This window comes from Ranitomeya imitator, chromosome 4 (assembly GCF_032444005.1).
Source record: "Ranitomeya imitator isolate aRanImi1 chromosome 4, aRanImi1.pri, whole genome shotgun sequence".
NCBI lineage: Eukaryota > Metazoa > Chordata > Amphibia > Anura > Dendrobatidae > Ranitomeya > Ranitomeya imitator.
Genome location: NC_091285.1, coordinates 100,122,710 through 100,145,819, shown reverse-complemented (window position 1 = coordinate 100,145,819; position 23,110 = coordinate 100,122,710). Strand labels below are relative to the sequence as shown.

At 48.3% G+C, this 23,110-nt stretch overlaps 1 protein-coding gene across 2 annotated transcripts in view; it reads right to left on the bottom strand.

The window, feature by feature from the left end:
* The window catches only part of KCNMB1 (potassium calcium-activated channel subfamily M regulatory beta subunit 1), a 573,325-nt gene that overhangs the window by 153,340 nt on the left and 396,875 nt on the right, over nucleotides 1-23,110 (bottom strand). The gene's annotated exons all lie outside the window — the stretch shown is intronic.

Here is a 23,110-nt window from a genome sequence, read left to right as displayed (position 1 = left end):
CAGTTTACAGTTGTTTTTGAAACTCAAAAATTTAGACCTGTCACCAGAAAACAAGTCAGGAGTAGGAATCTTCGGTTCTAAAGCAGGAGTCTGAATAATATAATCAGAAATACCTTGCACCCTAGCAGCAAGCTGGTCTACACGAGAAGCTAAATCCTGAACATTCATGCTTGCACCAGGCTCCTCAGCCACCCAGATATTAAGAGGGAAGAGAACACAAAACAGACTGGAGAAAAAAAAATTGGCTCAAGAGCTTCCTTCCCTTCTTCTGAGATGCATTTAACTCATTGTTGGCCAGTTGTACTGTTTTGATCCGGTGACCTTGGAGCTGCATGAGAACTTTCACTGGAGAAGGTGGCCACTATACTGACCGCAATCCTGAACTTAACACCGCAACTAGAAGTAGCCGTGGAGTGTACCTAACACACCTAGACACCTTGTCACAGCCGGAGGACTAAATACCCCTAAAGATGGAAATAGGAATACTATCTTGCCTCAGAGAAAATCCCCAAAGGATAGATAGCCCCCCACAAATATTGGCAGTGAGCCGGAGAGGAAAAACATACACAGGCAGAAAAACAGGATTTAGCACAGGAGGCCACACTAGCTAGATAGGACAGGAAAGAAGAGTTCTGTGCGGTCAGTATTAAAACCCTTCAAAAACACCCACAGCAGAAAATACAAAAACTTCCTACATCTAACTAAAGATGTAGGAGCGTAAATCTGCCACTCCAGTGAATCCTACAATCAGAGCAGGAATAAAACTGAAACAAGCACACAGCAGTGTGCAACAGATACAAGAACCAAACACTTATCTTTGCTGAATTTGGCAGCAAGCAGGAGAAGCCAGAAAGTGATCCATCACTCCACAAGGAACATTGACAACTGGCAAGGGCTAAAGGATCCTGCACACCTAAATATCCCAGTCAGAATTGTAATCATCAGATACACCTGGCCAGGACTGCGAGTAAGAGACAACTGCATTCCCACCTACAACCACCGGAGGGAACCCAAAAGCAGAATTCACAACAGGCAACATCCAACTGAGGCGCGTAGCCGGTGGCCGGAATGCCGAGGAAGTAACTGACTCCAAGCATTACTTCAAACAGCGGCAGGACAGTTGATTACAGGTTGGCTGTCTACCTTAAATCACCTAAGCAGACATAGGGGGCAAACGTGGAGAGGGGTGTCTCTAGGGTCCCAGAATAACTCCAGGCCTACCTGTCATACGGGTGTTGTGAATTCTGCTTTTGGGCTCCCTCCGTTGGTTGTATGTGGTAATGCAGTTGTCCCGGGGCTGCAGTCCTGGTCAGGTGTATCTGCTGATTGCAATGCTGACTGGGGTATTTAGGTTTGCAGGATTCATTAGTCCTTGCCAGTTGTCAATGGTTCTTGGGTGGTGTTGGACCTCTGTCTGGTTTCTCCTGCTTAGCTGCCAATTCATGAAAGATAAGTGTCTGTTTTTTTTTCCTTTGGCACACATGCTGTGTGCTGGATTTTTGATTGTATTTCTGCTCTGTGTGTAGGATTCTCTGGAGTTGCAGATATACGTTCCACGTCTTTAGTTAGATGGAGGAATTTTTTGTATAATCTGCTGTGGATATTTTTGGAAGGGTTTTAATACTGACCGCACAGTATTCTGTCCTATCCTTTCCTATTTTAGCTAGAGTGGCCTCTTTTGCTATATTCTGTTTTCTGCCTGTGTGTGTCTTTCCTCTCCTACTCACAGTCAATATACGTGGGGAGCTGCCTATCCTTTGGGGTTCTGCTCTGAGGCAAGATAGTATTCCTATTTCCATCTATAGGGGTATTTAGTCCTCCGGCTGTGACGAGGTGTCTAGGGTTTGTTAGGCACACCCCACGGCTATTTCTAGTTGCTGTGTTAGATCAGGATTTGCGGTCAGTACAGTTACCACCTACTCCAGTGAAAGTTATTCATGCGGCTCCAAGGTCACCAGATCATAACAGTACAACTGGCCGCTAATGAGTTAAATGCATCTCAGAAGAAGGGAAGAAAGGTGTTGAGCCATTTTTTTTTCTATAGTCTGCTTTGCCTTCTCTTCCCTCTTTATCTCTGGGTGGCTGAAGAGTCTTGTGCTAGCATGGATGTTCAGGAATGAACTTCTCGTGTAGACCAGCTTGATGCTAGGGTACAGGGTATTTCTGATTATATTGTTCAGACTCCTGTTTTAGAACCAACGATTCCTACTCCTGATTTGTTTTTTGGTGACAGGTCCAAATTTTTGAGTTTTAAAAACAACTGTAAACTGTTTTTTGCTCTGAGACCTCGATCGTCCGGTGATTCCATTCAGCAGGTTAAAATCGTCATCTCCCTGCTGCGTGGCGATCCACAGGATTGGGCGTTTTCCCTGGAATCTGGGAATCCGGCTTTGCTTAATGTAGACTCCTTTTTTCAGGCTTTAGGATTATTGTATGATGAACCTAATTCTGTGGATCAAGCTGAGAAGACCTTGTTGGCCCTGTCTCAGGGTCAAGAGGCAGCAGAATTAAATTGTCAGAAATTCAGAAAATGGTCTGTGTTGACTAAATGGAATAATGATGCTTTGGCGGCAATTTTCAGAAATCTGAATCCGTTAAAGGTGTTATGGTGGGGTTTCCCACGCCTTCCGGTCTGAGTGATTCTATGTCTCTGGCCATTCAGATTGACCGACGCTTGCGGGAGCGCAGAACTGTGCGTGCTGTGGCGTTGTCCTCAGAGCAGATTCCTGAGCCAATGCAGTGTGATAGGATTCTGTCTAGAACGGAACGACAAGGATTCAGACGTCAGAATAGGTTGTGTTATTATTGTGGCGACGCTTCTCATGTCATTTCAGTCTGCCCTAAGCGGACAAAGAGGATTGCTAGTTCATTTACCATCAGCACTGTACAACCTAAATTTCTGTTATCTGTGTCCTTGATCTGCTCATTGTCATCATTTTCTGTCATGGTGTTTGTGGATTCAGGTGCCGCCTTGAACTTAATGGACTTTGAGTTTGCCAGGCGTTGTGGTTTTCCCTTGCAGCCTTTGCAGAACCCTATTCCTTTAAGGGGCATTGATGCTACACCCTTGGCTAAAAATAAGCCCCAGTTTTGGACACAGGTGACCATGCGCATGGCGCCAGCCCATCAGGAAGATTGTCGATTTCTGGTGTTGCATAATTTGCATGATGCTATCGTGTTGGGTTTTCCGTGGTTGCAGGTACATAATCCTGTGTTGGATTGGAAGTCCATGTCTGTGACTAGTTGGGTTGTCAGGGGGTTCATAATGATGTTCCTTGGATGTCAATCTCCTCTTCTTCCTCTTTTGAAATTCCAGAATTTTTGTCTGATTTTCAGGATGTATTCGATGAGCCCAAGTCCAGCTTCCTTACACCGCACAGGGACTGCGATTGTGCGATTGACTTGATTCCAGGCTATAAGTTTCCTAAGGGTCGACTTTTCAACCTGTATGTGCCTGAACACACCGCCATGCGGAGCTATATTAAGGAGTCTTTGGAGAAAGGGCATATTCGGCCATCTTCTTCACCGTTGGGAGCGGGATTCTTTTTTGTTGCTAAAAAAGATGGTTCCTTGAGACCCTGTATTGATTATCGCCTCTTGAATAAGATCACGGTCAAGTTTCAATACCCTTTACGTTTGCTTACTGATTTATTTGCTAGGATTAAGGGAGCTAGTTGGTTTATGAAGATTGACCTCCGGGGGGCATATAATCTTGTTCGTATTAAGCAGGGTGATGAATGGAAAACTGCGTTTAACACGCCCGAAGGCCATTTTGAATACCTTGTGATGCCATTCGGGCTCACTAATGCTCCATCTGTTTTTCAGTCCTTCATGCATGATATCTTCCGGACTTATATTGATAAGTTCTTGATTGTATATTTGGGACGATATTTTGATTTTTTCCGATGATTGGGAGTCTCATGTGGAACAGGTCAGGATGGTATTTCAGATCCTTCGTGACAATGCCCTGTTTGTGAAAGGGTCTAAGTGTTTCTTTGGGGTGCAGAAGGTTTCTTTTTTGGGCTTCATTTTTTCTCCCTCATCTATAGAGATGGATCCGGTTAAGGTTCAGGCCATTCATGATTGGATTCAGCCCACATCAGTGAAGAGCCTTCAGAAATTTTTGGGTTTTGCAAATTTTTATCGCCGTTTCATTGCTAATTTTTCCAGCGTGGTTAAACCCTTGACCGATTTGACGAAGAAAGGCGCTGATGTTGCGAATTGGTCCTCTGCAGCTTTCTCTGCCTTTCAGGAGCATAAACGTCGATTTACTTCTGCTCCGGTGTTGCGCCAACCGGATGTTTCTCTTCCGTTTCAGGTTGAGGTTGATGCTTCTGAGATTGGGGCAGGGGCCGTTTTGTCTCAGAGGGATCCTGTTGGTTCCTTAATGAAACCGTGTGCCTTCTTTTCCCGTAAATTTTTGCCTGCTGAACGCAATTATGATGTCGGCAATCGGGAGTTGTTGGCTATGAAGTGGGCGTTTGAGGAGTGGCGACATTGGCTTGAGGGAGCCAAGCACCGTATTGTGGTCTTGACCGATCATAAGAATCTGATTTACCTCAAGTCTGCCAAATGGCTGAATCCTAGACAGGCTCGATGGTCCTTGTTTTTTTCCCATTTTGATTTTGTTGTCTCGTACCTTCCGGGTTCTAAGAATATTAAGGCTGATGCCCTCTCTAGGAGTTTTTTGCCTGATTCTCCTGAGGTCTTGGAACCGGTCGGTATTCTGAAAGAAGGAGTGTTCCTTTCTGCCATCTCCCCTGATTTACGACGGGTTCTTCAGGAATTTCAGGCTGACAGACCTGACCGCTGTCCTGTGGGGAAATTGTTTGTTCCTGACAGATGGACTAGTAGAGTGATTTCTGAGGTTCACTGTTCCGTGTTGGCTGGTCATCCTGGCATTTTTGGTACCAGAGACTTGGTTGGTAGGTCCTTTTGGTGGCCTTCTTTGTGGCGTGATGTGCGTTCTTTTGTGCAGTCCGGTGGGACTTGTGCGCGGGCCAAGCCTTGTTGTTCCCGTGCTAGTGGGTTGCTTTTGCCATTGCCGGTCCCTGAGAGGCCCTGGACGCATATTTCTATGGATTTTATTTCTGATCTTCCAGTTTCCCAGAGGATGTCTGTTATCTGGGTTGTTTGTGACCGATTCTCTAAGATGGTTCATTTGGTGCCTTTGCCTAAATTGCCTTCCTCTTCGGATTTGGTTCCATAGTTTTTTCAGCATGTGGTTCGTTTGCATGGTATTCCGGAGAATATTGTGTCCGGCAGAGGTTCCCAGTTTGTTTCTAGGTTTTGGCGGGCCTTTTGTGCTAAGCTGGGCATTGATTTGTGTTTTTCTTCTGCGTTTCATCCTCAGACAAATAGTCAGACCAAGCGAACTAATCAGACTTTGGAGACTTATTTGAGATGCTTTGTGTCTGCTGATCAGGATGATTGGGTGGCTTTCTTGCCATTGGCCGAGTTTGCCCTTAATAATCGGGCTAGTTCTTCATCCTCGTTTTTCTTCTGGGCAGGTTGAGCCTTCTGACTGTCCTGGTGTGGATTCTGTGGTTGACAGGTTGCAGCAGATTTGGGCTCATGTGGTGAACAATTTGGTGTTGTCTCATGAGGAGGCTCAACGTTTTGCTAACCGTCGTCGGTGTGTTGGTTCCCGGCTTCTGGTTGGGGATCTGGTCTGGTTGTCTTCCCGTCATGTTCCTATGAAGGTTTCTTCTCCTAAGTTTAAGCCTCGGTTTATTGGTCCTTACAAGATTTCTGAGATTATTAATCCGGTGTCTTTTCGACTGGCGCTTCCGGCCTCTTTTGCTATCCATAATGTCTTCCATAGATCTTTATTGCGGAAATATGTGGAGCCCGTTGTTCCCTCTGTTGATCCTCCGGCCCCTGTGTTGGTTGATGGGGAGTTGGAATATGTTGTTGAGAAGATTTTGGATTCCCGTTTTTCGAGGCGGAGGCTTCAGTACCTTGTCAAATGGAAGGGTTATGGCCAGGAGGATAATTCTTGGGTTTTTGCCTCTGATGTCCATGCCGCTGATTTGGTTCGTGCCTTTCATCTGGCTCGTTCTGATCGGCCTGGGCGCTCTGGTGAGGGTTCGGTGACCCCTCCTCAAGGGGGGGGGGTACTGTTGTGAATTCTGCTTTTGGGCTCCCTCTGGTGGTTGTAGGTGGTAATGCAGTTGTCCCGAGGCTGCAGTCCTGGTCAGGTGTATCTGCTGATTGCAATGCTGACTGGGGTATTTAGGTTTGCAGGATTCATTAGTCCTTGCCAGTTGTTAATGGTTCTTGGGAGGTGTTGGACCTCTGTCTGGTTTCTCCTGCTTAGCTGCCAATTCAGCAAAGATAAGTGTCTGGTTTTTTTTTTCCTTTGGCACACATGCTGTGTGCTGGATTTTTGATTGTATTTCTGCTCTGTGTGTAGGATTCTCTGGAGTTGCAGATATACGTTCCACGTCTTTAGTTAGATGGAGGAATTTTTTGTATAATCTGCTGTGGATATTTTTGGAAGGGTTTTAATACTGGCTGCACAGTATTTTGTCCTATCCTTTCCTATTTTAGCTAGAGTGGCCTCTCTTGCTATATTCTGTTTTCTGCCTGTGTGTGTCTTTCCTCTCCTACTCACAGTCAATATACGTGGGGGGCTGCCTATCCTTTGGGGTTCTGCTCTGAAGGAACATAAACCAGCTCACCCGTGATTCAGCAACCAAACCTCGGGAGCACGGACCCGCTGTGTCCAGGCGTGCAAGATCCAAAAAAAAGAAACGCGTTGAGATTCTTACCCATATGGTTGTGCTGAAGTCTGTATCCTCCATGTTTAAAGTTTGTTAATAAAGAAATCGCTTTTTTACGGACTCGGTGAAGCTGGACATTTTTTTTTTTTGGTTCTGCTCTGAGGCAAGATAGTATTCCTATTTCCATCTATAGGGGTATTTAGTCCTCCGGCTGTGACGAGGTGTCTAGGGTTTGTTAGGCACACCCCACGGCTACTTCTAGTTGCGGTGCTAGATCAGGATTTGCGGTCAGTACAGTTACCACCTTGTTGTGAGTTCTGTTTTTGGGCTCCCTCTGGTGGTTACTGATGGTACTGGGTGACTTGTCTTTCCTGGGTCTCTGGGTTCCACCTGTTCCATCAGGATATGGGAGTTTCCTATTTAACCTGGCTTTGCTGGCATTTCCTCGCCGGTTATCAATGTATCCAGTGTGTCTTGTTACCTCTGCTCCCTGCTCCTAGAACCTTCTGGTCAAGCTAAGTTTGGATTTTCCTGTTTTGGTGTTTTGCTTCATTTGGTTTTTAGTCCAGCCTGCAGATATGTGATTCTTGCTGCTGGTTGCTCTAGTGGGCTGAAATTGCTCCTCATGTACCATGAGTTGGCACATGAGTTCAAGTAATTTCAGGATGGTTTTTTGAAGGGTTTTTCGCTGACCGCGCAGTTCACTTTTGTATCCTCTGCTATCTAGCTTTAGCGGGCCTCATTTTGCTGAAACTGTTTTCATACTGTGTATGTGCTTTCCTCTCATTTCACCGTCATTATATGTGGGGGGCTGCTATTTCTGTGGGGTATTTCTCTGGAGGCAAGAGAGGTCTGTGTTTCTTCTAATAGGGGAAGTTAGATCTTCGGCTGGAGCGAGACGTCTAGGATCATCGTAGGCACGTTCCCCGGCTACTTTTATTTGTGTGTTAGGTTCAGGGTCGCGGTCAGCTCAGGTTCCATCGCCCTAGAGCTTGTTTGTATCTGTGCTTGTCCTTTAGTGATCCCCTGCCATTGGGATCATGACAGTATAACCGGCCCACAAAGTGTTAATTGTATTGGCTGAAGTAGGAGGATAAGTAGTCTGAGGAAGTTTTTTTTTTTTTTTTTTTCTCTTTCCCTCAGAGTTTGCTGCCTAGCCTTATTGCAGCCTGGCTACTTCCTCCTCCTCTTAATCTTTGAATGGCTCTGATCCCAGCTGTTTATCATGGACGTCCAGAGTTTGGCTTCCAGCCTGAATAATCTTGCCGCTAAGGTTCAAAATATACAGGATTTTGTTGTACATGCTCCTATGTCTGAACCTAGAATTCCTGTCCCAGAGTTTTTTTTCTGGAGATAGATCTCATTTTCTGAATTTTAGGAACAATTGCAAGTTGTTTCTTTCTTTGAAATCTCGCTCCTCTGGAGACCCTGCTCAGCAAGTCAAGATTATTATATCTTTCCTGCAGGGTGACCCTCAGGATTGGGCATTTACATTGGCACCAGGGGACCCTGCGTTGCTTAATGCGGATGCGTTTTTTCTGGCATTGGGTTTGCTCTATGAGGAACCTAACCAAGAGATTCAGGCTGAAAAAGCTTTGTTGGCCCTCTCTCAGGGGCAAGATGAAGCAGAAATTTATTGTCAAAAATTTCGGAAGTGGTCGGTGCTTACTCAGTGGAATGAGTGCGCCCTGGCTGCAAAGTTCAGAGATGGCCTTTCTGAGGCCATTAAAGATGTTATGGTGGGGTTCCCTGCACCTACTGGTCTGAATGAGTCTATGACTATGGCTATTCAGATTGATCGGCGTTTACGGGAGCGCAAACCTGTGCATCATTTGGCGGTGTCGTCTGAACCGTCACCTGAGATAATGCAATGTGATAGAATTCAGTCCAGAAGTGAACGGCAAAATTATAGGCGGAAAAAAAGGTTGTGCTTTTATTGTGGTGATTCAGCTCATGTTATATCAGCATGCTCTAAACGCACAAAAAAGGTTGATAAGTCTGTTGCCATTAGTACTTTACAGTCTAAGTTCATTCTGTCTGTGACTCTGATTTGTTCATTATCATCCATTTCCGTCGATGCCTATGTGGATTCAGGCGCTGCCCTGAGTCTTATGGATTGGTCATTTGCCAATCGCTGTGGGTTTAGTTTGGAGCCTCTGGAAGTCCCTATTCCTTTGAAGGGAATTGACTCTACACCTTTGGCTATGAATAAACCTCAGTACTGGACACAAGTGACCATGCGTATGACTCCTGTTCATCAGGAGGTGATTCGCTTCCTGGTACTGTATAATTTGCATGATGTCCTAGTGCTTGGTCTGCCATGGTTACAAACTCATAATCCAGTCCTTGACTGGAAATCAATGTCTGTGTTAAGCTGGGGTTGTCAGGGGGTTCATGATGATGCACCTCCGATTTCTATCGCTTCATCTACTCCTTCTGAGATTCCTGTGTTTTTGTCTGACTATCGGGATGTTTTTGAGGAGCCTAAGCTCAGTTCGCTTCCTCCTCACAGGGATTGCGATTGTGCTATAAATTTAATTCCAGGCAGTGAATTTCCTAAAGGTCGTTTGTTCAATCTGTCAGTGCCAGAGCATACTGCTATGCGGGATTATGTTAAGGAGTCCTTGGAAAAGGGACATATCCGTCCATCTTTGTCCCCTTTGGGAGCAGGTTTTTTTTTCGTGGCCAAAAAAGATGGTTCCTTGAGGCCTTGTATAGATTATCGTCTTTTGAATAAGATTACCGTAAAATATCAGTATCCTTTGCCATTGTTGACTGATTTGTTTGCTCGCATTAAGGGGGCTAAATGGTTCACTAAGATTGATCTTCGGGGTGCGTATAATCTTATACGAATAAGGCAAGGTGATGAGTGGAAAACCGCATTTAATACGCCTGAGGGCCATTTTGAGTATTTGGTAATGCCTTTTGGACTTTCTAATGCTCCTTCAGTCTTCCAGTCCTTTATGCATGATATTTTCCGTGAATATCTGGATAAATATATGATTGTGTATTTGGATGATATTTTGGTTTTTTCTGATGACTGGGAATCTCATGTTCAGCAGGTCAGGAAGGTGTTTCAGGTCCTGCGGGCCAATTCCTTGTTTGTAAAAGGCTCAAAGTGTCTCTTTGGAGTCCAGAAGATTTCTTTCTTGGGGTATATTTTTTCCCCTTCTACTATTGAGATGGATCCCGTCAAGGTTCAGGCTATTTGTGACTGGACGCAGCCTACATCTCTTAAGAGTCTACAGAAGTTCTTCGGCTTTGCTAATTTCTATCGTCGTTTTATAACTAATTTTTCTAGTGTTGTTAAGCCTTTGACGGATTTGACTAAGAAGGGTCCTGATGTTGCTAATTGGTCTCCTGCGGCTGTGGAGGCCTTTCAGGAACTTAAGCGCCGGTTTTCTTCTGCTCCTGTGTTGCGTCAGCCAGATGTTTCGCTCCCTTTTCAGGTTGAGGTTGATGCTTCCGAGATTGGAGCGGGGGCGGTTTTGTCACAGAGAAGCTCCAATGGCTCAGTGATGAAGCCATGCGCGTTTTTTTCTAGAAAGTTTTCGCCGGCTGAGCGGAATTATGATGTTGGTAATCGGGAACTTTTGGCCATGAAGTGGGCATTTGAGGAGTGGCGTCATTGGCTAGAGGGTGCTAGACATCGTGTGGTGGTCTTGACTGATCACAAAAATTTGATTTACCTTGAGTCTGCCAGGCGTCTGAATCCTAGACAGGCTCGTTGGTCACTGTTTTTCTCTCGTTTCAATTTTGTGGTTTCATACCTGCCAGGTTCAAAGAATGTGAAGGCGGATGCTCTTTCTAGGAGTTTTGTGCCTGACTCCCTTGGAAATTCTGAGCCCTCTGGTATCCTTAGGGATGGGGTGATTTTGTCTGCTGTCTCCCCAGACTTGCGACGTGCTTTGCAGGAGTTTCAGGCGGGTAAACCTGATCGTTGTCCGCCTGAGAGACTGTTTGTTCCGGATAATTGGACCAGTAGAGTCATCTCTGAGGTCCATTCTTCTGCGTTGGCAGGTCATCCTGGAATATTTGGTACTAGAGACTTGGTGGCCAGGTCTTTTTGGTGGCCTTCCTTGTTGAGGGATGTGCGTTCTTTTGTGCAGTCTTGTGAGGTTTGTGCTCGGGCTAAGCCTTGCTGTTCTCGGGCCAGTGGATTGTTGTCACCTTTGCCTATCCCGAAGAGGCCTTGGACGCACATTTCCATGGACTTTATTTCGGATCTCCCTGTCTCTCAAAAAATGTCCGTCATCTGGGTTGTGTGTGATCGCTTTTCTAAAATGGTTCATCTGGTACCCTTGCCTAAGTTGCCTTCCTCCTCTGAGTTGGTCCCTCTGTTTTTTCAGAATGTGGTTCGTTTGCATGGGATTCCTGAGAACATCGTTTCTGACAGGGGATCCCAGTTTGTGTCTAGATTTTGGCGGACGTTCTGTGCTAAGATGGTCATTGATTTGTCCTTTTCGTCTGCATTCCATCCTCAGACGAATGGCCAGACTGAACGAACTAATCAGACCTTGGAAACTTATTTAAGGTGTTTTGTTTCTGCTGATCAGGATGACTGGGTTACCTTTTTGCCGCTGGCCGAGTTTGCCCTTAATAATCGGGCTAGTTCTGCTACCTTGGTTTCTCCTTTCTTTTGTAATTCGGGGTTTCATCCTCGTTTTTCCTCTGGTCAGGTGGAACCTTCTGATTGTCCTGGAGTGGACATGGTGGTGGATAGGTTGCATCGGATTTGGAGTCATGTGGTGGACAATTTGAAGTTGTCCCAGGAGAAGGCTCAGCAGTTTGCTAATCGCCGTCGCCGCGTGGGTCCTCGACTTCTTGTTGGGGACTTTGTGTGGTTGTCTTCTCGTTTTGTTCCTATGAAGGTCTCTTCTCCTAAGTTCAAGCCTCGGTTCATCGGTCCCTATAGGATCTTGGAAATTCTTAACCCTGTGTCGTTTCGTTTGGATCTCCCGGCATCGTTTGCTATTCATAATGTGTTCCATCGGTCGTTGTTGCGGAAGTATGAGGTACCTGTTGTTCCTTCGCTTGAGCCTCCTGCTCCAGTGCTGGTGGAGGGAGAATTGGAGTATGTTGTGGAGAAGATCTTGGATTCTCGTGTTTCCAGACGGAAACTCCAGTATTTGGTCAAGTGGAAGGGTTATGGTCAGGAGGATAATTCTTGGGTGGTTGCCTCGGATGTTCATGCTGATGATTTGGTTCGCGCTTTTCATAGGGCTCATCCTGGTCGCCCTGGTGGTTCTCGTGAGGGTTCGGTGACCCCTCCTCAAGGGGGGGGTACTGTTGTGAGTTCTGTTTTTGGGCTCCCTCTGGTGGTTACTGATGGTACTGGGTGACTTGTCTTTCCTGGGTCTCTGGGTTCTACCTGTTCCATCAGGATATGGGAGTTTCCTATTTAACCTGGCTTTGCTGGCATTTCCTCGCCGGTTATCAATGTATCCAGTGTGTCTTGTTACCTCTGCTCCCTGCTCCTAGAACCTTCTGGTCAAGCTAAGTTTGGATTTTCCTGTTTTGGTGTTTTGCTTCATTTGGTTTTTAGTCCAGCCTGCAGATATGTGATTCTTGCTGCTGGTTGCTCTAGTGGGCTGAAATTGCTCCTCATGTACCATGAGTTGGCACATGAGTTCAAGTAATTTCAGGATGGTTTTTTGAAGGGTTTTTCGCTGACCGCGCAGTTCACTTTTGTATCCTCTGCTATCTAGCTTTAGCGGGCCTCATTTTGCTGAAACTGTTTTCATACTGTGTATGTGCTTTCCTCTCATTTCACCGTCATTATATGTGGGGGGTTGCTATTTCTGTGGGGTATTTCTCTGGAGGCAAGAGAGATCTGTGTTTCTTCTAATAGGGGAAGTTAGATCTTTGGCTGGAGCGAGACGTCTAGGATCATCGTAGGCACGTTCCCCGGCTACTTTTATTTGTGTGTTAGGTTCAGGGTCGCGGTCAGCTCAGGTTCCATCGCCCTAGAGCTTGTTTGTATCTGTGCTTGTCCTTTAGTGATCCCCTGCCATTGGGATCATGACACCACCTACTCCAGTGAAAGTTATTCATGCGGCTCCAAGGTCACCGGATCATAACATACGGGTGTGTCCCAGCCATATTATCTGGAGGACGGAGAGAGGAAGAACGGATACGAGAGTTTTGAGGACTATCCTGTGCTGCTCAGCAGGGAAGGAGTACAACACACAGGCGCTAGTTGGTAGGCAACGATTTCCACCTGCAAAGGGAACTCTGGATGTGCCTTCGGACCGGCCGGTCTCAGCCAGCCCTGTTAGCAGTGCTCTGGATTGCGGACTCCGAAGCCTTCAGTAAAAAGGTAAAAAGACTGCAACCCTGCGTCCTAGTTATTCCTCGCGTTCTGCACCACGCACCATCACCTTTCATTGGACGCCCCTTAGCAGGGTCACGGACCGGGTCTAGCCACCATGACCACCCCGGACCGAGTACCCCGCGGCCCTGTGTCTGGTTGCGCTCCAACTTGGCGTCACGAACAGGATGTACTTAAGCCTGAAGAATCAGGTCATGTGTGTCTTGGAACTGTGATTGAGTCGTGCTTGAACTGTGACTTATTGCAAAGACTGTGTATCGCTATTTGCTGCCAAAAATCCGCCATTGCCGCGCCGTGTGGAGCGTGAAGGGAGGAGCCATAACTTCGTGTGTGGAGCCAGCTGGAAAAGAGCGCTGAGCGGGAAGATGCGGTGAGGTGCCGATCCCGGAAGGAGAACCCCAACCCCGGCGCCGATCCCGGAAGAAGAACCCCGACCCCGGCAGGTTAGTCGGGGGGAGGAACGGCCATGTCGGATCCTGGGGGAGCGGAGGCAGCGACCACAGCTGCAGACTCGGGGGCACTTCCAGATTCCATGGCAGACGCAGCCACTAACCCGGTATCACCGCTAGATGCCGCGGGGCTTGCCGCTCCTATCAGCCAGCCAGACACTGCCGCAGCTATGACAGCCATAATGCCCTTCTCTATGCCGTACCTACCAGGAGCCGCCTGGCTCCCGCGATATTCTGGAGAATCCCATACGTTCACTGACTTTAAATAGGGGGATTTGTAGCCTGCTCGAGTTTTATCCCTTGACAGAAAGTTCATATGATAACCGGCCAACTCTTTGGAGCAGCCCTGAGGGAAGTAAAGTCCTGGCCCGCTGCGGATAAGAGAACTGCGCAACAGGTATTTGCAAAGCTTAAAACCACCTTTGACACCCGCACCGCTACAGAAATTAAATTGACGTTCTATGGGTGCAAGCAGAGGCCGAAGGATAGTTACTGGACTATGCCCTTAATCTGCAGGAGGCGCTGCGGGCCATCAAGCAAAATGACCCAAACAGCATGCAAGATGAATATAAACTCCTGAAGGAGCGGTTCATTGAGGGGCTCCTGTGCAGTAACCAAAGGGCCCAGCTACACTTCCTGGCCATGCAGAATCCAGACCTGACTTTTGCGCAATTCAAAGATAAAGCCATCCAGGCACTACCAGTGCCAAAAAAAAAAAAAAAAAAAACGTATCAACCAAATACCCTGTTTTTTACATCTTTTACTAGCACTTGCGGATTACTGCAACATTTTTTCAAACTGAGTGTTTTTGGTTTCACTATTCTCTTTTGTGTCTTCAGGTTTCTTGGTGATGTGTGTGAACATGATCATACAGACTTGTTCACTGTGCAAGTAGCCCATGTGTTCCTGTTTCCATAATTGTTCTCTTGTGTCTACAAGACTGGGGAGTTCCACCACTCCTCTTGGGCTATCTGCACAAAAGCTGTTCTACCCTGTATGCACACATGGATTTTTCCTCTCTGAACCCTGTTCACACAGGTTATATACAGATGATCAGGTTTTTAAATACATCAGATAGGGATTGCATACATTAGTTAGGACTGCTCTGATAAGGGTATACCGTGAAGATTGGTAGAGCAGCTTAGTATACATTTTTTGCAAAAAACGTATCAACCAAATACCCTGTTTTTTACATCTTTTACTAGCACTTGCGGATTACTGCAACATTTTTTCAAACTGAGTGTTTTTGGTTTCACTATTCTCTTTTGTGTCTTCAGGTTTCTTGGTGATGTGTGTGAACATGATCATACAGACTTGTTCACTGTGCAAGTAGCCCATGTGTTCCTGTTTCCACTACCAGTGTGACAGCCCAGCCGTGCCACACTTCCCAGGCGTCAAGCCCTCATGTACCACCAGGAGGTGGCGCCGGACGCACCCGTTTCCGCCGAGGCCGATGCCCAGACCCTGGAAGACGACTCCCCTGCAATACTGCGCCTCCAGATACAGGAGCTGACCAGGAGCGTGGCTGCCCTTGCCCGGACCGTCGAATCTCTACAGGATGCCCCCAAGGAGAAGATCCAGTTGGCTTCCAGACCGGAAGATGTCCCCTGGCAGCAACCAAGGAGAGTCCCGTCGACCAGAGGCAGAGACGACGATCGTTTTCATCGAGATGGACGACCCATCTGCCGCCGCTGCCACCAGGTGGGCCATCTTGCAAGGTACTGTCATTTAAACGAGCAACCCCTGGGGCAGAGGGCCAATCCCCAGGAGTAGAACGGTCAGGCCCGCAGAATTGGAGAGCCAAATACATCAGAGGGCGACCAGTTCTCCCCATCGTGATCGACGGTGTCCCCATGAACGCTTTGCTGGACACCGGTTCCCAGGTGACAACTATGCCCTACATTCTTTATAGACGTTATTGGGAGGACACCGACATCACCCGTGGCCCCGATGATGATTTTACCATAATAGCTAGTAATGGTCAGCCACTGCCGCAAGTGGGGTATAAAGAGGTCACCATTAAGGTGGGGCGGGTAGAATTGAAGGCCCAGGGAATTGTCATTGTTGATATTGACCGACATGAATGTAACCCCATGATGACCATCGGTACTAATGTCATAGAAAATTGTCTTGCAGAAGTTATTGTCTTCTTGCAGCGCGTAGCAGAGACAGCTGGTTACAGTGAACAACATGCCCTGCAGAAAGAAATCAGAGCCCAAATGCGGAGACAGCACGTGGAGCTGACTGGTGGTGAAATTGGCCGGGTCACAGTGAGTGATTCGAACCCCATTGCAATACCCCCAGGAGTGAAATGTTAATATGGTGTCGGGCAGCCATAGGTCTCGGGGGCAAAGACTATCAGGCCCTAGTAGAACCTGTGTATTCAGACAATAGGCCTACCCTCCTGACAACCAGAGGGGTGGTTGACGTTGGCAAGGGAAGGGTGCCAGTACGTGTTCTTAACTGTGGGGAGGAAGAAGTCCACCTAACCAAATATGTCACGCTTGCCAAGCTGTTTACTGTTAATAACAGCGTGATACAGGTTCCCGGGCCCTTGGTCCCGTCCAATCCGGCAGAGGACAACGGCTCTGCAGGGCAATCGAAAGATTGGTGTCAAGAATTACATGTGGGCACTGATTCTACTCCATTTTACCAGATACAGGTGGCCTACAGGGTGGTTCACGAGTATGAGCGGGTATTCAGCAAGCGCCCCCTTGATTTCGGGCGGGTAAAAAGGATTGAACACCATATTCCCACAGGAGATCACCCACCCATAAAAGAGAGATACCGTCCTGTACCCCCAGCTTATTATCAGTGTGCCAAGGACATGTTACGAGAAATGAAGGAGGCTGGGGTAGTGAGAGACAGCTGTAGCCCCTGGGCAGCTCCATTAGTTCTCGTTAGGAAGAAAGATGGTACCATGAGGATGTGTGTGGATTATAGGCAACTAAACCGCATTACACATAAGGATGCATACCGCCTGCCTAGGATAGAGGAGTCCTTGGCTGCTTTAAAATCTGCTAACAATTTCTCTACCTTGGATCTCACCAGTGGGTACTGGCAGGTTCCCGTGGCAGAGGCGGACAAGGAAAAGACGGCCTTCACGACGCCGATGGGTCTCTGCGAGTTCAACTACATGCCTTTCGGATTGTGTAATGCCCCAGGGACGTTCCAGAGGATGATGGAGCGCTGTCTGGGACACAAGAACTTTGAGACCGTGCTGCTATATCTGGACGATGTCATCGTCTTCTCCAAGACCTATGAAGACCATTTGAAGCACCTGGCCGAGGTGTTTGAAGCTCTGTTCAACTTCGGCTTAAAGGTGAAACTGTCCAAATGCCATCTGCTGAAACCCAAAGTGCAGTACCTGGGCCATGTGGTGAGTGCCGAAGGAGTGGCCCCAGACCATGACAAGGTCACGGTGATAAAGGACTGGCCGCAGCCCGGTAACCTCCACGAAGTCCGACAGTTCCTCGGGTTGGTGGGCTACTACCGGAGGTTTATCAAAGACTTCACCAAGAAGGCCGCACCGTTGCAAGACCTGTTGGTGGGCCAACCCAAGAAACCCAAGGGTAAGAATACCCCGTTTGATTGGAACGATGGACTGGAAAAATCGTTCACCTGCTTAAAGTCGGCGCTGACGGGAGAAGAGGTACTAGCCTACCCCGAATATGACCAACCATTTGTATTGTATACGGATGCCAGCAACGTGGGGCTGGGAGCTGTGCTGTCCCAGGTCCAAAAGGGCAAGGAAAGAGTAATCGCTTACGCCAGCAGTAAACTTCGCCCCACTGAAAGGAACCCTGACAACTACAGTTCCTTTAAGCTGGAGTTCCTCGCTGTCGTTTGGGCCGTGACGAAGAGGTTCAAGCACTACCTGGCCTCAGCAAAATTCACCGTCTTCATGGATAATAATCCGCTAACGCACTGGGACACAGCAAAACTCGGTGCCTTGGAGCAGCGGTGGATGGCCCGGTTGTCCAATTATGACTTCACCATCAAGTACCGGGCGGGGCACAAGAATGCGAATGCCGATGCATTGTCCCGGATGCCTCACTTGCCTGAAATGGGGGAAGATCCAAAAGCATTTGAAGAGGTTGAGCTGCCCGCCTTCCATCGCCCCAAGGCAACCCAGTGTTCTCATCAGGTGGAGAACAGGCGCAGGAATAAACAGGGCGTCCCATTGGATCCCCTGCCCCATCATGGGTGGACAAAGAACCAGGATGGCGACCCTGCGGTCCGTCGGGTGAAAGAGCTCCTGACGCAGGCAGGTTTGCATCCCGGCCCGGATGATCCACCAGAGGCCTTACAGTTGTGGAAGGAGAGGGGCAAACTGTTTATCCACGATGGCAAGCTGTGCCGGAGAAGCATCGACCCACGCACTCATGAATCGGTATGGCAGATCGTGGTCCCAAGACTAGACGTGCCAATGGTCCTGGGAGCGTACCATGATGGGGCAGGACACTACGGATGGAGGAAGCTGGAGAGGCTGCTCCGTGGGAGGTTCTACTGGGTTGGCATGAAGAAAGTCATCGAGAAGTGGTGTCGAGAGTGTGGCCCCTGTAGCCTACGCCAGAAGGATCGTGACAGCCAACGGGCTCCCTTACAACCCATCATCACCAAACGGCCGCTCGAGTTGGTCGCGCTGGATCACGTAAAGCGAACACCTAGCCGGTCAGGTTATATCTACGCTCTCACAATTGTGGACCACTACTCCAGATTCCTGGTAGTCGTGCCGGTCAAAGATTTAACGGCCAGGACGGCTGCAAAAACCTTCCAGCAGTACTTCTGTAGACCACATGGGTATCCGGAGAAGGTGCTGACTGATCAGGGACCAGCATTTGAAGCGGAGGTATTCCAGGAGTTCTGAAATTTGTACGGGTGCAAGAAGATCAGAACCACGCCGTACCATCTACAAACCAACGGGATGTGTGAGAAGATGAACCAAGTGGTGATCGACTTATTGAAGACCTTACCTTTAGAGGAGCGGAACTTGTGGCCCACAAAGTTACCAGACTTGGTAGACATGTACAACCACATCCCAGTGAATTCCACCAACTGCACCCCAGCGTACCTGATGCGAGGAAGGTCTAGCAAGTTACCCGTTGATCTGGACATGGGGGTCCTGACCCCCGAAGATATATCGCCAGATGCGGATTGGGTTACTGAGAGGCAGCAAAGGTACCGCAAAGTACAGGAATGTGTAGAAAGAAGCCTCGCACAAGCCCGACAAAAACAAGAAAGGGACTAGAACCAGCATGCTCCCGCGGTTTCCTTGTCACCCAGTGAACGAACAGGTACTCAAACGGAAGAGGAAACTATACAAGCTTGATGACCAATGGGAAGCGGAGCTGTATACCATTCTGCCCTCCGATTTCGACAATACAAAGGTCTGTCTCAACAGCAAAGATGGAGGGGAAACCTCAACGGCAATATCCAGAGACCATCTTAAAATATGCCCTGATAAGCTGAGATGGGGGAACAGACCCCGGGACTTCTCCGCCCATGGAAGAGGAGAAGATGATACACACTGTTCTTGGCGATTTTCCCCAGTCTTGGACTCAAATCAATCAGGCCATTGTGGTACCTGTCTTAAAGTTTCGTCAACTGGAATAGCCAGAACTAAATATGGTGCCAGGTCATGAGGTCCCGCAAGCACCGCTGACCCCACCAGAAGATGCGGTGCCAACAGTCGAGCCAGCAAGCCCTCCCTCTGCTATCGGTGAATCTGCCATGACCACCATTAGTAGCGGCAACTATGAGGACTCCAGCATGCCAGTGCTGCCCAGACTCACTAGAAGTGTAGCTAGAAGACAGTGCACTACACTAGCGATAGCAAGCTTAGAGGGCCCTGTCAGGCCGGTAGCAACCCCTGCGCTGCGGAGGTCTATGCGTAGCACCAAGAATCAGACTCCACTCCGCTATAAAACTTGGAGATATTAATGATAGTTGCTATTTGGTTGAAAATGTTTGTGTAAATATCTTTGTTACAGGTTTAAAAAAAATGGACAATGGTGTGATGGACAGTGAATCGCTCCAAAACTTTCACAGGGACCCCTTTGTTTACCCGGGGTCCCTGCTGTTCCGTGGTTGTACCTACTGAACTGGGAGTCATGAACTGTGCATGACCAACCTTTTGCAACGTTCAAGCGTCCTCACCTTCCATAACGGGAAGCACTGTTATATTTACTTGTTCATAGTATTTGAAATTTTGTGTGTTTGCTATTAACATGTATTGTTATCCTTCTTTTCCCAGTCCGGGAGTACTGGATTTAACCGGTGGGGAGTGCAGCGTTCCAGAGTCCTGGTCGTTGCAGTAATGTCGCTCTGCCACTAAAGGGAGTGATGTTATGTCTGATTGCATTAAAGGAGTTCACCTGACCAGGTATCACAGTCACACATTACACTTCACACTCCGGCCACCAGGGGGAGCAAAAGGCTCTATGTACTAGGCCACTCCTCACACTCTGGTAAAACTGGGGGTTGGACAGGAAGTTAGGGAGAACGCAGCCTGGGAGAGCTCCAGGGAGGACCTGTCAGGGGTGGGTTCCTGGCAGGTACCTAGCAGAAAGGACAGAACGTGATGGAGCCGCGCCTGCACTACCTTGCGGCGGCATCCTAAGAAAGGACACGAAGTGAAGTATATTGTGGAGAAGTGAGAAACGAGATCACAGCACAAGGAGATAGAACCAGTAGGAGTCATGCCCCGAGAATGGCAACATCCTACTGAGGCGCTTAGCCGGTGTCCGGAACGCCGAGGAAGTAACTGACTCCAAGCATTACTTCAAACAGCGGCAGGACAGTTGATTACAGGTTGGCTGTCTACCTTAAATCACCTAAGCAGACATAGGGGGCAAACGTAGAGAGGGGCGTATCTAGGGTCCCAGAATAACTCCAGGCCTACCTGTCATACGGGTGCGTCCCAGCCATATTATCTAGGGGATGGAGAGGAGAGAGGAAGAACGGATACGAGAGTTGTGAGGACTATTCCGTGGTGCTCAGCAGGGAAGGACTACAACACACAGGCGCTAGTTGGTAGGCAACGATTTCCACCTGCAAAGGGAACTCTGGATGTGCCTTCGGACCGGCCGGTCTCAGCCAGCCCTGTTAGCAGTGCTCTGGATTGCGGACTCCGAAGCCTTCAGTAAAAAGGTAAAAAGACTGCAACCCTGCATCCTAGTTATTCCTCGCGTTCTGCACCACGCACCATCACCTTTCATTGGACGCCCCTTAGCAGGATCACGGACCGGGTCTAGCCACCGTGACCACCCCGGACCGAGTACCCCGTGGCCCTGTGTCTGGGGGCGTTCCATATCCACATTATACCGCCATATAGTCCGTCATTACACAGCAGCAGGTTCCATCACTGCATGGTGGACCCCGGGCTGCGAACACACCTTATTGTTATTATTATTATTTATTATTATTATTTATTTATATAGCACCATTGATTCCATGGTGCTGTACATGAGAAGGGGTTACATACAAGTTACAAATATCACATACAGTAAACAAACTAACAATGACGGACTGATACAGAGGGGCGAGGACCCTGCCCTTGCGGGCTTACATTCTACAGGATTATGGGGAAGGAGACAGTAGGTTGAGGGTTGCAGGAGCTCCGGTGTTGGTGAGGCGGTAGCTCCGGTGTTGATGAGGCGGTAGCTCCGGTGTTGGTGAGGCGGTAGCTCCGGTGTTGGTGAGGCGGTAGCTCCGGTGTTGGTGAGGCGGTAGCTCCGGTGTTGGTGAGGCAGCAGCGGTGTCAGTGCAGGCTGTAGGCTTTCCTGAAGAGATGAGTTTTCAGGTTCCGTCTGAAGGATCCGATTTAATTGTATCCTGTGGAATCTTTAAATCATCTGATTTAAAAATTGAATATGTCAGCTGTTCCTCTTGTCTCCTGGTACAGTCATCTGGGTAGTCATATGCAGGAATCTCCTCTTTACACCGCTCATCACCCCTCACATATGTCTCTGTAGTATTAATATGGGCCAGATCTTCACCCTGATGATCCTGAGGAACATTGGGATCTTCTTGTTTACATTCCTCTGGAAGAAGAGGACGGGGACATCTCTCTGGTGTTGTCCTCTTACTGGATAGATCTGGTGATGTGAGGGGCTGGGGAACCTCCATCATGACGTCCTTGTACAGGTCTCTGTGTCCTTCTAAATACTCCCACTCCTCCATGGAGAAATAGACAGCGACATACTGACACCTTATAGGAACCTCTCCAGTCAGCAGCTCAACCATCTTGTAGGCGAGTTCTACGATCTTCTGGTCATTGATGTCCTCATGTATCAGGTGAGGAGGAGGCCCCGTGATTGGGCTCAGGGGTCTTCCCCATCCCTCAGACACAGGGTCCTGACAGCTCTCACTAGAGGTCTTCTTCACTACTGTGTAATCCTCTCCAATAAGACAGAAGAGGATCTCTAGGGTGAGGTGTAATATTCTCTCCGCCATCTGGTTCCTATACCATCTTCTTAACTATTTGGTGCATTCCGCTAGCCCTAACATTACACTTGCACCAGGGTTTGGCTAGTAATGGTGGACGAACAGCTATTGCAATGGTACATCCAGCAGCTGGAGAGTAGGTTGGCGGCTCTTGAGCTTTCAACCTCGGCTGTGGATGTTACCGCGGTCGCTGTTCAGGCTGCTAGCGTAGCTGCAGCTAGTTTGTCCACTGCCACCCCTGCTCCAACTTTATCCCATCTCCCGCTACCTGATAAGTTTACTGGTGACAGTAAGCTGTGTTGGGGATTCGTGAGTCAGTGTGCCATACACCTTGAGCTCCTGGCTGCACATTTTCCCATGGAGTGGGCAAAGGTGGGATTTATTGCATCCCTCTTGTCGGGCAGAGGGTTAGAGTGGGCAACGCGCTGTGGGAGCGTGACGATCATGTGGTGAAGAGTGTTCCAAGGTTTCTGGACTCTCTGAGACAGGTCCTTTTGGGACCTCATATCACCCATGATTCGGCACTCCAACTGCTGGCTCTGACACAGGGTTCATCCATGGTCAGTCACTTTTACATTCAATTCTGGACTTTGGCATCCGAGATGGAGTGGCCGGATAAGGTCCTTATCCCTGTGTTCTGGAGAGGACTGGCTGACCATGTGAAGGACGCCGTGGCCACTAAGGAGATTCCTGTCACACTGGAAGAGCTGATAGCCATATCCACTCCCAGTGACATCCGTTTTCACGAGCGGGGGTTGGAGCGAGCCCAGTGTAGGCAGAGGTTTCGGCTGGCACCTACCTTCGCCAAGCCACTGGAGTCTCCTGTTCAGGTGTCCAAGCCCTATGAGGCCATGGAGGTTTCTCGAGCAGGTCCTAAGTCTCGGGCAGCTCGAATACCCATGGTCTGTAATGTCTGCCAGCAGTCAGGACGTTATACCAAGAAATGTTCACAGTGGCAGGGGAAACGACTGAGTCTAGTAACTGTAGGAGGAGGTTCACTAGACACAGCGGCATTTTCCTCCAAATTGTCCTTCAAGGGGACTATTACCTTTGGTTATTCCACTTTTATGGTCAAGCTTTGTGTGGATTTTGGGGCAGAGGAAAATTTCATGTCCTCAGCATTCGCCCAACGGCACGGAATACCCCTGGTTACGCTA